At 37.7% G+C, this 19,711-nt stretch overlaps 1 protein-coding gene across 1 annotated transcript in view; it reads left to right on the top strand.

Annotated features, from left to right (window-relative positions):
• Positions 1-15,411, top strand: part of CFAP91 (cilia and flagella associated protein 91) — a 150,064-nt gene extending 134,653 nt beyond the window's left edge. The window contains exon 17 of the mRNA XM_079922986.1: positions 13,934-15,411. The gene's annotated coding sequence lies outside the window, so the exon portion shown is untranslated. The remainder of the gene's footprint in view (positions 1-13,933) is intronic.
• Positions 15,412-19,711: the final 4,300 nt, after the last annotated feature.

Raw genomic sequence — 19,711 nt, 5'->3', positions numbered from 1 at the left:
TCACAGGTGAATTCTATCAGCCATTTAGAGAAGAACTAACACCTATCCTTCTCATTTAGAGAAGAGCTAACACCTATCCTTCTCAAACTCTTCCAAAATGTAGCAGAGGGAGGAAGACTCTCAAACTCATTCTATGAGGCCAACATCAACCTAATACCAAAACCAAACAAAGATAACACCAAAAAAAAAAAAAAAAAAGCAAGAAAAGAAAGGAAAGAGAGAGAGAGAAAGAGAAAGCAAGAAAAGAAAAGAAAGAAAGAAAATAAATTTACAGGCCAATATCACAGATGAACACAGATGCAAAAATCCTCAACAAAATACTAGCAGACAGAATCCAACAACACATTAAAAGGATCATACACCATGATCAAGTGGTATTTATCCAGGGATCAAGGATTCTTTAATATTTGCAAATCAATCAATGTGATACACCATATTAAGAAATTGAAGAATAAAAACCATATGATCGTCTCAATAGATGCAGAAAAAGCTTTTGACAAACTTCAACACCCATTTATGATAAAAACTCCCCAGAAAGTTGAGGAACCTACCTCAACAGAATAAAGGCCATGTAAGACAAATTTACAGGTAACATCATACTCGCGAATTGAAAAACTGAAAGCATTTTCTCTAAGATGAGGAACAAGGATGTCCACTCTCACCACTTTTATTCAACATAGTTTTGGAAGTCCTAGCCATGGCATTCAGAGAAGAAAAAGAAATAACAGGAATCCAAATTGGAGAAGAAAAACTCACTCTTTGCAGATGACATGATACTATACATAGAAGCTCTTTTTAAGATGCTACCAGAAGGGACTTCTCTGGTGGTGCAGTGGTTAAAAATCTTCCTGCCACTGCAGGGGACACGGGTTTGAACCTTGGTCCAGGAAGATCCCACATGCCATGGAGCAACTAAGCCCATGTGCCACAACTACTGAGCATGCACTCTAGAGCCCGCGAGCCACAACTACTAAGCCCGCATGCCACAACTACTAAAGCCCATGTGCCTAGAGCCCACGCTCCACAAGAAAAGCCACCGTGATGAGAAACCCACACACCGCAATGAAGAGTAGCCCCCACTTGCTGCAACTAGAGAAAGCCTGTGCACAGCAATGAAGACCCAACACAGCCAAAAATAAATAAATAAATTTACATATTAAAAAAAAGATGCTACCAGAAAACTACCAGAGCTCATCAGTTAATTTGATAAAGTTTCAGGATACAAAATAAATATGCAGAAATAAGTTGCATTTCTATACATTAATAACAAAAGTTCAGAAAGAGAAATTAAAGAAACAATCCCACTTACCATCACATCAAAAAGAGTAAAATACCTAGGAATAAACCTATCTACGGAGGCAAAAGACCTGTACTCCAAAAATTATAAGATAGTGATGAAACAAATCGAAGATGACACAAACAGATGCAAAGTTATACCATGTTCTTGGATTGGAAGAATCAATATCATCAAAATGACCATACTACCCAAGGCAATCTACAGATTCAATACAACCCCTATCAAATTACCAATGGCATTTTTCACAGAACTAGAATAAAACATTTTAAAATTTGCATGTTAACAGAAAAGACCCCAAATAGCCAAAGCAATCCTAAGAAAGAAAAACGAAGCTGGAGGAATCAGGTTCCCAAACTTCAGACTATACTACAAAGCTACAGTCATCAAGATAGTATGGTACTGGCACAAAAATAGAACTATAAATCAATGGAACAGGATAGAAAGCCCAGAAATAAATGCACCTATGGTCAATTAATCAACAATAAAGGAGGCAAGAGTTTACAATGGAGAAAAGACAGCCTCTTCAATAAGTGGTGCTGGGAAAACTGGACTGCATGTAAAAGAATGAAATTAGAACACTCCCTAACACCATACACAAAAATAAACTCAAAATGGATTAAAGACCTAAATGTAAGACCAGATACTATAAAACTCTTAGAGGAAAACATATAACACTCTGACATAAATTGCAGCAATACCTTTTTCAACCCATCTCCAGAGTAATGGAAATAAAAACAGAAGTAAACAAATGGGACCTAATTAAACTCAAAGGCTTTTGCACAGCAAAAGAAACCATAAACAAAATGAAAATACAACCCACAGACTGGGGGAAAATATTTGCAAATGATACGACCGACAAGGGATTAGTTTCCAAAATTTACAAACAGCTCATGCAGCTCAATATCAAAAAAACAAACAACCCAATCAAAAAATGGGCAGAAGACCTTAGGAGACATTTCTCCAAAGAAAATATACAGATGGCCAAGAGGCACATGAAAAGATGTTCAACAATGCTAATAATTAGAGAGATGCAAATCAAAATTACAATGATATATCACCTCACACCAATCACAAAGGCCATCATCAAAAAATCTGCAAAAAATAAAATGCTGGAGAGGGTGTGGAGAAAAGGGGACCCTCCTACACTGTTGGTGGGAATGTAAACTGGTGCAGCCACATAGAAAACAGTATGGAGGTTCCTTAAAAACCAAAAATAGAATTACCATATGATCCAGCAATCCCACTTCTGGGCATATATCTGCAGAAAACCATGCTCCAAAAGGATACATGCATCCCAATGTTCATTGCAGCACTGTTTACAATAGCCAAGACATGGAAGCAACCTAAGTGTCCATTGACAGATGAATGCATAAAGAAAATATGGTTCATATATACAAGGGAATACTACTCAGCCATAAAAAAGAACGGAATAATGCCATTTACAGCAACATGGATGGACCTGGAGATTATCATACTAAGTGAAGTCAGTCAGACAGAGATAGACAAATATCATATGACATCGCTTATATGTGGAATTTTAAAAAAGATGATACAAATGAACTTATTTACAAAACAGAGACTCACAGAGTTAGAGAATGAACTTATGGTTACCAATGGGGAATGGTGCGGGGGAGTTTGGGATTGACATGTAACACACTCCTATATTTAAAATAGATAGCCAACAAGGATCTACTGTATAGCACAGGGAACTCTGCTCAATACTCTGTAATAATGTAAATGGGAAAATAATTTGAAAACGAATAGATACATGTATATGTATAACTCAATCACTTTGCTGTACACCTGAAACTAACACAACATTGTTAATCAACTATACTCCAATATAAATTAAAAATAAATCATCTTTAATGTTGGGGTAGTCATTTTTCTGACATGCAAATTAAATAAGATTAATAACTTACATAGTTTGAATTGCATACATCTGCATTTACTTCTGAGTATATAACACCTGTTCTATGACATCTACGGTGATCTTTGAAATCAAGCCATAAGAGTTTTAAAATGATTCTTTCTTTTATACTTAGGTTTTTTGTTTTTAAAATTTTATTTAACTTATTTATTTTTGGCTGCATTGGGTCTTTGTTGCTGTGTGTGGGCTTTCTCTAGTTGTGGCAAGTGGGGGCTACTCTTCATTACAGTGCACAGGCTTCTCACTATAGGGCTTCAGTAGTTGTAGCACGTGGGCTCAGTAGTTGTGGCTCACGGGCTCCAGAGCGCAGCCTCAGTAGTTGTGGCACACAGGCTTGGTTGCTCCACGGCATGTGGGATCTTCCTGGACCAGGGCTTGAACCCGTGTCCCCTGCATTGGCAGGCAGATTCTTAACCACTGCGCCACCAGGGAAGCCCAATACTTAGGTTTTAATGAAATGTATTTTACTTTCACTATGTAAAGCATGTTGTGGTTATAAAATATAGTTTCAAAAAAAACCTAGTTTCCAGGCTAGCTACAGACACTCAGCAAGGAAGGTTAACCAATGAATTAACACAGTATCTTCTTAATATTTTATTAAATGGTTGCAACATGATGCTTAGTTGCCCCCCTAGTATATATCACTTCCTCTTCCTTCTCTCAGAGGGAAGGACAGATGTGAGGTTATTTAATAATATTTAGTTAGAGGGTCAGTAGGCATGGACTACTGATTAAAAACAAAATTTTTAAATCAGCTTAAAGACAACAGAGGTAATAAAATAGTGAGGCATTTCTGGAGGAAAATTTACGAGTAGAAAAATCCATTGAGCTGAGTCTGGCATTTGGAGCCATTTTTTTCCTTAGGGAATATGCAAATTCTAGTAAATGTGGCTGAAAAGCTGAGCAATACTTTCATAAGCTTTGCAAAACTGGAGGGACAAAAACTGTGGAGTCAAGGTTGAGACCCTAGTAAACCTCCTCCATTTGGGCTGGGACTCCATAAGGTTATGCCCTAGTAGAAAGTGTTCACTGGAAGTAAATCACCCCTCAAATATGCTACAGTTTAGCTCTAATCATCTGAATGATCCAAGAAACCCTCAGTCCCATAAAACAAATTTAAAAAGATCCTTGATTCCTGTTGCCTCAAGGAAATTGTCAGGGACAACACTTAAATTCCCTTTGGAGAAAGTTGGCATCATCCTAGACCTCAATTTATTTTCACAATTTTTCATGAACAAGTTCCAGAACACAACAAGGATATCCGGTATATGAAGAGACATGACAATTTGAACAAGCAGCAGGAAGTACAGATAATAGAAACAGACCTAAAGGGATCTAAGCTATTGGAATTATTTAGACACAGGTTTTAGAATAACTATGCTTACTGCTATGTACTTCTAGCCTCCAGAATTGTGAGAAAATACATTTTTGTTGTTTAAGCCACCAGGTCTATGGTATTTTGTTATGGCAGCCCAATCTAAGATTTTGGTACCAAGAGTGAAGCGCTGCTGTAACAAATACCTAAATGTGTGGAAGCAACTTTGGAACTAGATAATGTGTAGAGGTGGGAAGAGTTTTGAGATGCATGCTGGGAATATGGGTGTTAAGGGCAATTCTGACAAGGTCTCAGATGGAAATGTGGAATGTGTTATTGGAAACTGGAGGAATGGCAATCCATATTATAAAGTGGCAAAGAACTTGGCTGAACTTTGTTCTAGTGTTCTGTGGAATGTAGAACTTCTGAGCAATGAAATTGGATATTTAGCTGAGAAGATTTCTAAGCAAAGTGTTGAAGGAGCAGCCTGGTTCCTCATGACTGCTTTTATAGGTTTGAAAGGAGAGAGATGAACTGAAGAAGGAATTGTTAAGCAAAACAAACAAGAACTTGTACATTTGGAAAATTCTCAGCCTATCCATATTTCAAAAGATGAGAAAATTCATTCTAAAAAAGAACACTAAAGGTGTGGCTGAACAGCTATTTGATAAAGAGTCTATGGAATTATAAGAGTAGGAACTCTGCCAGTTTGAAATGAAGGAATGGACACAAGATGAAGGAAGGCATCAGACTTCTTGGATTTGACAGGATGACATGATAGAGCCATTATGCTTCAAATGTGCACAGTTCTTTAAGAAGAGGGAAAAATAATCCTGAAGGCTTATCAACTACTTCCTCGGTTTCAACAGGTCAGATGGCCTCTGCCCAGAACCTTAAGGATGGGACCACCTATGGCACCCTACCCTGGCAGAGGTGCAGCGACAGGATCCCCACCAAGGCTGTGGGGATGGGGAACAACAAAGCTGGAGGGGTGGGGCCATCCCCAGAGCCATTGGAGTAATGCTGCCATCCCAGTGGACCTGGAAGGCAGGACACTGAGCCAAAGGGGATTAATCTTGAGCTTTAAGATCCAATAGAATTTGTCTAGCTAGGCTTTGGACTTGCTTGGGACCGATTACTCTTTTCTTCCTTCTGATTTCTCCCCTCTGGAATGGGAATATCTGTCCTATGCCTGTCCCACCATTGTATTTTAGAAGTACATAATGTGTCTGGTTCACCGCTGGAGAGGAATATTGCCTCAGGACGAATCGTACCTTGAGTCTCACCCACGTCTGATTTAGATGAGAATTTGGACTTCAGACCTTAGAGTTGATGCTTGAATGACTTAAGATTTTGGGGCTGTTGGCATGGAATGAATGTATTCTGCATGTGAGAAGGACATGAATTTTGGGAGGCTAGGATGGAATGCAATGCTCTGAACTGTGTCCCCCCTCAAATTCGTATGTTGAAGCCCTAACCTCCAATATGATGGCATTTGGAAATGAGGACTGTGGGATACAATTAGGATTAGATGATATCATGAGGGTGGGTCCCTCATGATGGGAATAGTGCTCTTATAAGAAGAGACACCAGAGAGCTTGCTCTCTCTCTCTTTCCCTGTCATGTGAGGACATAGCAAGAAGGCAGCCATCTACAAGCCTGGAAGAGAGCCCTCCCCAGAAGCTAACCATGATGGCACCTTGAACTTGGACTTCTAGCCTCCAGAACTGTGAGAAAATAAATTTCTAATAGCCAAAACAATCTTGAGAAAGAAGAACAACGCTGGAGGTACGATACGCCCTGATTTCAAACTATACTACAAAGCTGCAGTAATCAAAACAGTATGATACTGGCACAAAAACAGATAACTTGATCAATGGAACAGAACAGAGCCCAGTAATAAACCCACACTTATATGGGCAGTTATCTATGACAAAGGAGGGAAGAATATACAATGGGGATATGCAGCCTTCATAATAAATGGTGTTGGGGAAACTAGACAGCTACATGGAAAAGAATCAAACTGGACTACTTTCTCACACCATACACAAAAGTAAATTCAAAGTAAATTAAAGACTTAAATATAAGACCTGAAACCATAAAACTTCTAGAATAAAACACAGGTAGGATGCTCTTGGACATTGGCCATAGTAGTATATTTTTTCTTGCTACGTCTCCTTAGGCAAGGGAAACAAAGCAGAAATAAACAAATAGGACTATATCAAACTAAAAAACTTTTGCACAGTTAAGGAAACTATCAACAAAATGAAAAGGCCACATACTGAATGGGAGAAAACATTTGCAAACGATATATACAGTAAGGGGTTAATATCCAAAATATACAAAGAACTCATAAAACTCAACATCAAAAAAAACTCAATTAAAAAATAGGCAGAGGGGGACTTCCCTGGTGGTCCAGTGGTTGAGACTCCGCCTTCCAATGCAGGGGACACGGGTTTGATCCCTGATCAGGGAACTAAAATCCCACATGCCACGGGGCAACTAAGCCCACGTGCCGCAATTACTGAGCCCGCATGCTTTAGAGCACGTGCGCCACAACTACTGAGACTGTGCACCACAACTAGAGAGCCTGTGCACCGCAACACCTGAGCTCATGCGCCCTGGAGCCCGCATGCCACAACCAAAGAGAAGCCCGCGCACTGCAATAAAAGATCCCACATGCTGCAATGAAGATCCCGCATGCCACAACTAAGACCCGATGCAGCCAAATAAATAATAACAATTTAAAAAAATAGGCAGAGAATCCAAGTAGACTTTTTCCAAAGAAGACATACAGATGGCCAACAGGCACATGAAAAGATCTTCAACATCAATAATCATCAGAGAAATGCAAATCAAAACCACAATGAGGGCTTCCCTGGTGGCGCAGTGGTTGAGAGTCCGCCTGCCGATGCAGGGAATACGGGTTTGTGCCCCGGTCCTGGAAGATCCCACATGCCGCAGAGTGGCTGGGCCTGTGAGCCATGGCCACTGAGCCTGTGCATCTGGAGCCTGTGCTCCGCAACAGGAGAGGCCACAACAGTGAGAGGCCCGCGTACCGCAAAAAAACCACAATAAGATATCACCTCACACCTGTCAGAATGACTATTATCAAAAAGACCACAAAAAACAAGTGTTGGCAAGGCTGTGGAGAAAAGGGAACCCTTGTGCACTGCTGGTGGGAATGTCAATTGGTGCAGCTACTATGGAAAACAGTATGGAAATTCCTCAAAAAATTAAAAATAGAACTACCATGTGATCCAGCAATTCCACTCCTGGGTATTTATCCAAAGAAAATGAAAACACTATTTAAAAAAGATATGTGCACCCCTATGTTCATAGCAGCATTATATACAGTTGCCAAGATATGGAAGCAACCTAAGTTCCCATCAGTAGATGAATGGGTAAAGAAGATGTGGTACATGTATACACAGTGGAATATTACTCAGCCATAAAAAAGAATGAAACCTTGCCATTTGTGATAACATGAATGGATCTACGGGATATCATTCTAAGTGAAATAAATCAGACAGAGAGAGACAAATACTGTATGATTTCACTTATATGTGAAATCTAAAAACAAAAGAAAAAATAAAATTATAACCATATAGAGAGTCATAGCTACAGAGAATGAAGAGGTGGTTTCCAGAGGGGAGGGGGTGGATGAAAGAGAGAAATAGGTGAGGGAGATTCCAGTTGCAAAATAAATGAGTCTTGGGTAGGAAGTGTACAATTTGGGGAATATAGTCAAAAATTATGTAATATTTTTGCATGGTGACAGATCATAACTAGACTTATCATGGGGATCATTTTGAAATGTATAGAAAAATCGAATCATTATGTTGTGTAACAAGAACTAACATAGTTTTGTTAAGTCAATTATACTTCAAAAACAAACTCAGAAAAAGAGATCGATTTGTGGTTACCAGAGGTGTGGGGGGAGAAGTGGAGACTGGACGAAGGCAATCAAAAGGTATAAACTTTCAGTTACAAGATAAATTAGTACTGGGGATGTAATAAACATGATAAATATAATGAACACTGCTATATGTTATATATGAAAGTGGTTAAGAGAGTAAATCCTGGGCTTCCCTGGTGGCACAGTGGTTAAGAATCCGCCTGCCAATGCAGGGGACACGGGTTCAAGCCCTGGTCCAGGAAGATCCCACATACAGTGGAGCAACTAAGCCCACGTGCCACAACTACTGAAGCCCACGCACCTAGATCCCATGCTCCACAACAAGAGAAGCCACCGCGATGAGAAGCCCGCGCACCACAACGAAGAGTAGTCCCCGCTCGCCACAACTAGAGAAAGCCCACACGCAGCAACAAAGACCCAGTGCAGCCAAAAATAAATAAATAAGTAATAAATATATTTTTTTAAAGTTTCTCTTTAAAAATAAAAAAGAGTAAATCCTGAGTTCTCATTTAAAAAGAAAAAGAAAATATGTTTCTGTTACTTAAGCTACCCAGTCTAAGGTATTTTGTTATGGCATCCTGAGCTAAGACACTTACTATGTTCAAAGAAATGAAAGTCAATATGGAAATTTTTAAGAGAACTAGAAATGATAAAAATGATATAGCAGATTTGAAGAAAATAGAAATTCTAGAATTTAAAAATACAGAAGTCAACATGAGAAACTCAATGAATAGATTTAAGAACAGGATACATACAGCTGAAGAGAAAATTCATAAATTAAAAGATCAGAATAATTTATCTAGAAAGAATCACAGAGACAAAGAATTGGAAACTACAGAAGAAGAGGATAGATGTAGTATAACTTAATCCTTAGGAAGCGACAAAAGGATAGTAGGCATGGACAATTGATTCAAGAAATCTGACTTCTAAGAGAAGAAATGTGTTGGGAAATCATATGAAATATGAATTTTCTAAAACCAATGAAAGGGTCAATGTTTAAGAAGGCTTCTTAACCCCAAGTAGACAAAATAAAAAGAAATCTATACCTAGATGCATTTTAATATGACTACTGAAAACAAAAGAAAAGAAAAATCTTAAAACTGTTGAGAGAGAAAAGATGAATTACCTTTGTAAGAGCAATAATTAAGCTGAGAGTTGACTTCTTACCAGAAACAAAGCCAGAAAATACTGGAATGATATATTCAATATGCTTAAATAGTATAATAAAACAGGATTCTATACCTTTCAAAAATATCCTTGAGAATGACAATAAAAGACATTTTCAGATAAATGAAACAGAAAATTAGTCACCAGGAGATTTGCCCTACAATAAATCACTAAAGGGTGTTCTTCAAGCAGAAGGAAAATTATCCCAGTTGGAAGGTTGGAGATAAATGAAGGATCAACATGTGGATAAATATTTATTGATGGCATATAACATAATCAGAAGAAACAGCAACAATAGCAGCAGTACAGTTATACAACAACAATAGTATGTAAGTCAGAAAGGGCATAGATGGGTTAAATTGTTCCAAGGCACTTGCATTGTCTAGGAAGAGGATAAAAGTATCACCTAACATTACAGTTGATAACTCAGGAAACATTTTGTATCCCTTAGGGTAAATCCTAAAGGATAGTGAAAAGATGTATGACATCTAAACTAATAAAAGAAAATGAAATAAATAAAAAACACTCAATACAAAAGGAGGACAGAAGGAGAGAAAAAGGAAACAGAACCAATAGAAAGCACTGAATAAAATGGTAGGTGTTTATCATTGATTCATCATTTAATTACATTAAATGTAGATAGACTAACTGCTCAAAGCAAGTCAGAATTTGTCAGACTGAATTTAAAAAATAACTCAATTGTATGCCTTTTATGTGTAAGATCTAAATATGCAGAATGGTTACAAGTTAAAGGAAAGTAAAAGACACCATGAAAACACCATCCACAGGAAAGCTGATGTTAACTATATTAATGACAAACAAAGAAGACTTTAAGCCAGAAAGCACTTACTAGAGCAAAAGAGGGACACTTCATAAAGATAAAGGTTTAATTCATTGGGAAGGTATAATGAGTCACAATTTGAATATATCTAATAACATAGCCTCAACCTATATGAAGCAAAGGTTAAGAGAGCTGCAAGGAGAAATAGAAAAATCCGTAATAATGCTGGGAATTTTAATCTCTATCAGGAACTGATATGGCAAGCAGAAGAAAAAAACTAAAAAATAGAAGATTTGAGACATATAGTTAAGAAACTTCACCTGATAGACATTTATAGAATATTATACCCAACAACTCCAGGATGCAAATTATTTTCAAGCACACAGAGAACATTTGCAAAAACTGACTATATACTGTGTCATAAAGCAAGTGTCAACTATTTCAAAGTTGAAATCATGGCAAAGTGTGTTCTCTGATAAAAATGTAATGAAACTAGAAATCAATGACAAGATAATTCTAATTTGTTTGGAAATTAGGAAATTCAGGTGTAAATAATCTGTTCATCAAAGAAAATACCAGAATAGAAACTTGAAAATATTTTGAACTGAAAAATGACCAAAATGCTACATATGTATCCAACATGTAAAATGGGACTGATGTGGTGCTTAGATGGAAATTTGTAGGCTTAAAGGCATTTATTAGAAGAGAAAAGGTGTAAGTAAGACTAAGTATCCTTTTCCAGAATTTAGAAAAAGAATGGCAAATTAGATGCAAAAAAAGTAAAAGGAAGGAAACAAAAGTAACAGGAATTAATAAAACAAAATAGACATGTCTTCTGATTCTAAGTAGATACAGTAGGTAGCTTCAAGAAATAGAGAAAGTTATGGATATATTGTAAATGTAACCTTTCAGAGACAGTGAAGAGCTCTGGCAATAAAGGGGAACTTGATGAACTAAAATGGTAGAGAGGAAAGAGTCCTTCCTAAGTGATCTAAGATCACTGGCCATTTTCTTCCCTTGAGGCAATGGCCAAATCTGGTTATAAGACTTTACTAAGGGAAACAGAAACCAGCAAGACTTCTAAAAACTGTGTGAGCAAGCATGATGGACTGGAATCTGGAGGAGCCCCAGACGTAAGGCCAAATTTCCCTAGAATGTCAGCTTTAGGTTTCCGGTAGATAACCCCTTTACTAGTAGAAAGATGTTTGAATCTATCATGTGTTCTTTAGCCAGCTGTGTCAATGTGATCCTCACTCAGCCTCATGGATTTATCCACTGTTAATTCATTGTTCCATGAATTTTTTTTTTTTTATCAGAAATAGCAGAATATCCTGACTTTCCCTACCACCGTGATGTTTGATGGCTTAGCAGTGGTAACATTTTTGTGTGATTTTTTGAGCTTAGAACAAGATTGAGATTTTTCTAAGAAAACTACCCTTAACCACCATCATGGAACACTGAATGACTTTGGAAATTAGCTCTTGCTGCAGACTTGGTAATATTTTTATAATGAATCCAATCTAAAATTACAAGGCAAAACAGAACCTGTATGTAGAATTTATATTATGATAAAGTCATTTCAATGGCAACTAACATTGTCTGAATCACTAGTAATAGTAAGCTGCTTTATATACTTCCCATGCTGCCAAAGCTAAAAACACAAGGTGTCCATTCCCATGCATATTTGCAGTGAATGTATTTTCTGAGCTTAAACTATACTTCCAGGAGCATTTTTTGGACCTTGAAACAAGTGCAAAGGAAATTTCTATATTTCAAAGTTATTTAACTGTGCAGTGGAGGCATGTCCATCTAACCTTCATGGAAGTGATTAATCTGCATTATAATGATGTGCTAAAAGGCAAATATCGAGAAGAATCTAATGGAATTCTATAAATGCCTTCCAAGCAATAAATATGCACAATTAAAAGCACATGCTTATGGATTCAAATCAGTATTGCCAGCACCTATCTGTGAAAGACATTTTTTTAAATTGAAGTATAGTTGATTTACATATTTTGTTGGTTTCAGGTATACAGCAAAGTGATTCAGTTTTAAAATTCTTTTCCATTATACGTTATTACAAGATATTGAATATAATTCCCTGTGCTATACAGCAAATCCTTATTGTTTATCTATTTTATATATGGTAGTGTGTATCTATTAATCATATATTCCTAATTTTTCCCTCCCTGCCCCTTTCCCCTTTGGTAACCGTAAGTTTGTTTTCTATGTCTGTGAGTCTGTTTCTGTTCTGTACTATTTTTTAGATTCCACATATAAGTGATATCATATAATATTTGTCTTAAAGACATTTTCGAAACTGCAATGGGGGGAAGTCTCATTACACATCACCATTAACAGATGAACATTTGCAACCACTTTAAACTACCTGAACCCCAATTAAGCAAAATGTTATCCCCTAAATAAGAGTTTCATTCTTTTTTTCAGGAGACCTGTATTACAAAAAACTGTGGGCAATTATTATTACTGTCTTCTGAATTTCATCAATAAAAATTTGTGAAAATTTGTTTTCTTTCTTGTTATTTTAGTACCTATATAATATGCTTGATTTTGTCTTTTGGCCCACAAAGTCTAAAATATTTACTGTCAGGCCCTTTGCAGAAAAAGTTTGTTAATTCCTACTCTACAGCAGATAAAAAGAGTGAAAAAGAACTAAAGACAAACACATGGATGAATCTCACAAATATAATAAGAACTGAAAGAAGCCAAATCCAAAAAAAAAAAATCTACACTATGAGTCTATTTATATAAAATTCAAAATCAGCACTAAACTGTGTGTTGAGGAATGTACACTTAGGTAATGATATAAAGAAAAGCAAGGAACTGATTACTGTAAAAATCAAATAAAAATCAGAATAGTGATTTCTTTTAGAGGGTAAGAAGAGGGTTGTGATTGGAACAAAGTGAGAGCTTATGGGATTTTTTGCTCTGGGTGGTATTTACAGAGATGAGTAGTACACATTAATTCATTAAGCTGTACAATGATTTTTTTTGTACTTTCCTTTGTGTGTCATATTCTGTAGTTAAAAGTTAGAAATACCTATGTAGATATATGAACATGTACATACATGCATTATGCTTGCAATATACACAGAATAATCCTAGAAAGATCAATGTGAACTTGGTAAGTAGTTGTTAGCATGGAAACTGAGGACTGTAGGTCAGACTGGGGGGAAAGAGGCTTACTTTCCACATGTTTCTGTCCTTTTGTAGTTTGAATTTTTTTTTACTATATACACATATTAATTTTTAAGTTATACTAGTTAATGTAAAGTCTTTTTCAAGTTGTAGAATTTGGAAACTGAGACTAACTGAGGTGAGTTAGGAAACGTTTGGATCATGGGGCCTGTAAGCGGCAGAGCTGGGATATGTCTGGGGCTGTGTGACTTCAAAACCAGGACTCTGTGTAATTGTATCACAGTAATCTTTTGGATGTATTGATCTGATAATGATTGTTTCTAAAAAGATGACATAATCATAAATATTTGTGTTGTTTTTTACAGACTATGATCTTTTTAAAAAGAAGCTATACAAATCATCATAGAGCATTCCAGTCCTCTGTGCTTCTCCTAAGATGTGCAGCTCTTATGGGCTTGTCAATATGTGATGCATGAGAAAACAGATTTATTTTCTTTAAACTCCCAATAATTTAAAATGATTTTCAGTAATAATAATCAAATGAAGGAGCCTTATTCTCTTTGGTGTTTCCCAGAGCCTCTACTTCAAAAGAAAATTTTCTCACGTCTCATTTCAACATTTCGTTAACTATGAAGATATGCCAGCTCGTTGAATCAAATAAAAAATGTTACTGGATATTTAAGTGGTTTTGGTTTGCTATTCATAGTGCATTGGCATTATCTGTTAAGACTGAAAATATGCAATCCCCATGACCCAGCATTTCATTCTCACAACATTTCATTCTCTGGAAGAAATGCATGAGTATGTACACCAACAGGCATGACAAGAATGCTGTAGCAGTACTATTCATGCTGGCCCCAAATGTCTATCTACATAGGAATAGAAAAGTAAACCTTGGTATATCCATACAATGGCACATCAAGTCACCACTGAGCTTTAGCTCTGAGAAGTATATTCATGCAACACCCATGGAGAGGGTGCTGCTGGAGAGCAATTTGCCCACCCTACATGTTGACAAGTGTCAGGGCTGAATGGATCTCTCCTCATTTAAAGATCAGTAAATAGGAAAAACAATAAATAAACAAAAGCATCCACAACAAATCAACATAGGACCCATGTAAAGAACTTATAAAAGAAAATGTATGTTATCGGAAAACAATAAAAGCGTATCTTAGGAAATATCTTACTGTAATAGGGAAGAGCTAGTTCTGACTCCATGTTGGATCTGTTTCTTTTACTTTAACCTTTGCTTTTCATTGCTTTTGTTACTAGAGTCACTGTCTATAACTGTAAGCTTAATGGCCTGCCACAGGGAACCCTGCTCCTCTGCCTGTTAAACTACAGTGCCTTTGTTCAGCTCACAGAGAGACATTCTGACCCTGCCCACCTGTGAATGGCTGCAGAAAAGAAGAAATTAACACATCCCCTCCTCAATGCGGCCAAGCAAGGAGATATTTTGCAAGATAAATGGCCTTTTTACTTTACTTCCTCACCTCCTCCCCCTCTCTGTTCTATAAAAGAAACTGGCATCCAGACGTGGATAAGATGGTTATGGTGAGTCTTTAGTCTGTTATCTTCTTGGCCTGCTGGCTTTCAGAATAAAGTCACTATTCCTTGTCTCAACACCTCATCTCCTGATATATTGGCCTGTCGCGCAGTGAGCAGAGTGAGCTTGGACTCGGTAACAAATTTGGCTTAGCCAGCCAGGAGCCTTGCTGATCGTGGCTAGCGGAGCAAGGCCCTAGCAGCTGCCAGGACCATTTGTCCTGTGGATCTTCCCTTCAGAACTCCCTGAAGTGGCACCAGCTACCCCAGCACTTGGCAGTTGGTGCAAGGAAATGAAAAACTTCTATGAGTCGACAGACTCAATTCTGGAGGGTAAGTTGCTCAGGTGTGCACACCGGGACCATATTCCCCCCTCAATTTGGGCTTTTCCTTTATAAGACAAGCTAATTTGTTTGGTTGGGGTACCCTGTTGGAGAAGGGAATTGTTGGACTCTACCTGATTTGGGAACGGGTTCATTGGTTTTGGTTTTGTGTGCGTCAGTGTTGGAATTTGTGCTTTTTGTGTTGGAATTTGTTTGCATCTTTTGTGTTTTGGTGTCATCAAACTTATGAAAATGGGAAATAACTCCAACTATCCTGAAGAAGAGCCCTTTGGGGGTGTATATTAAATAAATGGGCAAAACATAGATGTGAACCTATGACTAAGAGAGACATGATATACTATTGTAATAGGGTGTGGACCCAATGTATTTAAGTTCAGAAGAGCAATGGCCCCTGAATGACTCACTCAATTATTACACGATCTCACAGTTAGAAGTGTTTTGCAAAAGGGCAAAGAAAAGAGATGAGATTCCATATGTAGGAGCATTTATGCTACTGCATCAGGAGGAAAAGGAGTCAGAGGGCTGCCACCTTATGGTGCAGTGGTCTGAAAGGAAACCCAAGGGGAAACCTGTTCTACAAGAAGAGGGAGAAAATGAGAGTGGGGACATGTTACTTCAAAATCTAAAGCCCCTCCGGCCTATCCAGCTCCCCCACTGGCCGAGCAGGCTGCACCGGCAGTTGTTTCAACTGCCCCCCATGCCACCAACATATTCACTCCTTTCACCACCTCCTGTTTCTCCTACCCATGGGGATCGAATAGAAGTTTCTATATTAACCCCTGGAGCATAGGGACGTAGTTTAGTATTACCATCTAAGACCCGACAGGGCACCCAATTTGGACTGGGAGCCACTTCCACAGCAGGGCAATTTCCCTTGCGCTGATATCCTGTAAGAGGCCAGGAGACTCCTTTAGACTTGAGGCATCTGATTCTAATTTCCCCACAGGAGCCCTGGGTAACTCTGACAGTAGGGAACAAGTTGATTGACTTTCTAATAGATACGGTGCCACATTTTATGTGGTAAACACCAAGGTGGCACAGAAAACATCTCAGTCTATCCCGGTCACAGGAATTTCTGGAGAAGTATAAAACCATTCATTCTTACAACCTCTTAGAATGCCAACTAGGGAACCTCACCCTGAAACATAGCTTCTTATATATGCCAGAGTATCCAACCCCCCTTTTTGGGGACAAGTCTTCTTTGTAAATTAAATGCTCAAGTAACTTTTTCACCAGAACAGCTTGACATCAGGGCCCCACCAGAGCACTCTTTAAGCCTACAAATGGCACTCATGGAAACCCCAGAGAAGGAAACAAAGTCATCCTAGGAGAAACTTGCCTGTATCTTTGAGATTCAAATGTCCTATCTGGTTTTCTCAAGAACTCTCATCTCTGCCATCTTTTTGAAATGCAAATTTTGAAAAGAGGGTAAAGTAATTTAGAACTTGACTTGTTTTCCCTAACTATAAGGAGAAAGGGTTGAGCCATTTAGACAAGTGAGCTTGATTTGTTCCATCTGCCAGAAACCCAATTTTAATCCAACCTCTTGTAAACTGATGGGTTTTACATTGCTGTACCTGACTCAGGGCTGAAATTCTGAAAGGAGAACTATGAGGTCTCTCTGTTTGTTTATGTCTTTGTCTTTGGATAACATTGCTGAGGTTAATCTGTAAATGAGCTCTATTTAATTGGCTTAAAGAAAAGTAAGCGCTTACAAACTAAACAATTCTAAATACAAGAGAAATTAAGCTAAATGAGTTTCAGGTTCTCTTGAACTGGGAAATATTTAGTATTAAATTAATACCTCGGGGGCTTCCCTGGTGGCGCAGTGGTTGAGTGCTAATGCAGGGAACATGGGTTCGAGCCCTGGTCTGGGAGGATACCAAATGCCATGGAGCAACTAGGCCCGTGAGCCACAACTACTGAGCCTGCACGTCTGGAGTCTGTGCTCCGCAACAAGAGAGGCCGTGATAGTGAGAGGCCCACGCACCGCGATGAAGAGTGGCCCCCCGCTTGCCACAACTAGAGAAAGCCCTCGCACAGAAACGAAGACCCAACACAGCAAAAATAAATAAATTAATTAATTAATAAACTCCTACCCCCAACATCTTCTTTAAAAAAAAAATTAATACCTGGTATTAATGTTTAAGTTTGTTGATCTAATTAATATAGACATGTCTTTAGAGTCATCAACATTAAGTATAATACTTTTTTATTTTTTTGTATTTTTTTTTTTGCGGTACGCGGGCCTCTCACTGTTGTGGCCTCTCCCGTTGCGGAGCACAGGCTCGGGACGCGCAGGCTCAGCGGCCGTGGCTCACGGGCCTAGCCGCTCCGCGGCATGTGGGATCTTCCCGGACCAGGGCACGAACCCGTGTCCCCTGCATTGGCAGGCGGACTCTCAACCACTGTGCCACCAGAGAAGCCCCAAGTATAATACTTCTACTGCACCTAGGTTTAATAGAAGTTAAATAAAACCTTGTTATATCTGTTGCAAACTTGTCAGCATGAAAAATAACTTGACATGATGAAATTTTAAAGTAAATGTAAATAAGAGCTTCTAGGTAAACTCTATAGGAATAATTACATTCTGAAAATTATCTAAAATAGCTTCTCCAGATTTTGGTAACTATTACTTGCCTCTTGGTTTTCACCAGAAATTAAGCTTTTTGAGAGTCGGGATTCTAATTTAAATATGTAATTAAAGCTACTGAAAATAATAAAACATTTCATTATACAGGAGGAAAGAGCAAAATATGTTTTGAGTAAAAGGAGTTTTATGCATGGTCAGGCTGAGATTAAACTTAACTGAGTAAATGAATTTTTAAAAGCTGGTGCAAATCTTGAATCTGGCTTTTCTGTTAACAGGACAAGTTTTCTTAAAATGTCGAACTGCCTTTGATAACAGATTCTTAAGTTTCTTTACCTTTTAAGTGATCAGTTCTGTATTTACCTTTAGAATCTTTTATTGTTACTTTGGTTAATGAATAACAATTGTTTCATAGTGACCTGTGATCCTATCTGACTGAGTGTTCTAGACGCTCTAGTTTTTTGACAAAACTTCCTAAATCAAATTCTAATGAAGTCCTTTTGGACTCTAGCTAACTTTGGGATTCTTAAAAGGGCTCCTGAAGCATCCCAAAGCAAGATAGGTTCATTTGGTATGTTAAATTACACGGGAAGTATTTTCAAATGAGTAATACGTCTTCTTAGGTTATACTGTATGGTAAATGTTACTAATATAGACATTCTAGAGATTATATAAAGTTTCTGAAATTTGATATGTCCTGGTATAATGTTATAATTTTAATTGTTATCTTAAAATATTGTATGTCACAACAACTTGGATAAACTTCTTTGTCAAGAAGAACTGTAATCAGATCTTTAACCTTGCCTTTTTAAGACCTTCATCATTCATAGGCAGCTAAGGTAATACTTTGCAAAACTGCCATATCTTCAAGGAGATTCATAAAAAAGAAACTTTTTAACAACTATAAGTTTCTGATAGCCTTTAGATAATACCACTGGACTGGGTAACAAATGACAAAACTAATGGGAAACCTGATTACTTCATCCAGATAAACAGGAATTAATTACATGGGACTGAATGAACTGATGAATATGGTTTATGACTTTGGGAAATATACTAGCTTTAATCTTTGTTTTCCAGAAAAACCTTTTTTTTCTCTTATGCTGTGACCTAAGACAAGTTGATAAAGTATGTCTTTGTGAACAAAGATGAAACATTTATCTTTTTCTCTCTACTTGATCCTGACAGAATTTGGCCTCTCCAGCTGGCTCTCCTGTGGACTTGATATTTTACTGCAGCTGGATTACAACTAGTTATGCTAATCATTGCTTTAATTTGTTCTTTGTTTCCAAACTGTTTGTGCTTTGTGTCTCCCTGCTGCCCTATAACTTTGTCCGTGTTACTAGCTGTATTACTTTTATCCTGTCTATTTTATAAGATTGTTGTCTATTACAATACCTAGTGTGTAACTAGGCCTCCAACAAAATAGATGATGGTTAACATCTTGAGGAAATAGATCACATTTATAACATAAAATAATTGTAATAGTGTGATTCTAGGTATGGGAAGAAGCAACAAGGGAAAATGTCTCCTGGATCATAATTAGAGAGAGGATCCAGAGAATCTAATTATCAGTAGGGCCTAATCCAAAAATTAGCACCTGGAGTGGCATATCAAGAATTTTCGTCTGATCTGGGATGAGCCTCCTAGCGCCGTGGGACAAA

Source organism: Stenella coeruleoalba, assembly GCF_951394435.1.
Source record: "Stenella coeruleoalba genome assembly, chromosome: 5".
Taxonomy (NCBI): domain Eukaryota; kingdom Metazoa; phylum Chordata; class Mammalia; order Artiodactyla; family Delphinidae; genus Stenella; species Stenella coeruleoalba.
Note: the sequence above shows the minus strand (reverse complement) of the source record. Positions and strands in the feature narration are given on the sequence as shown.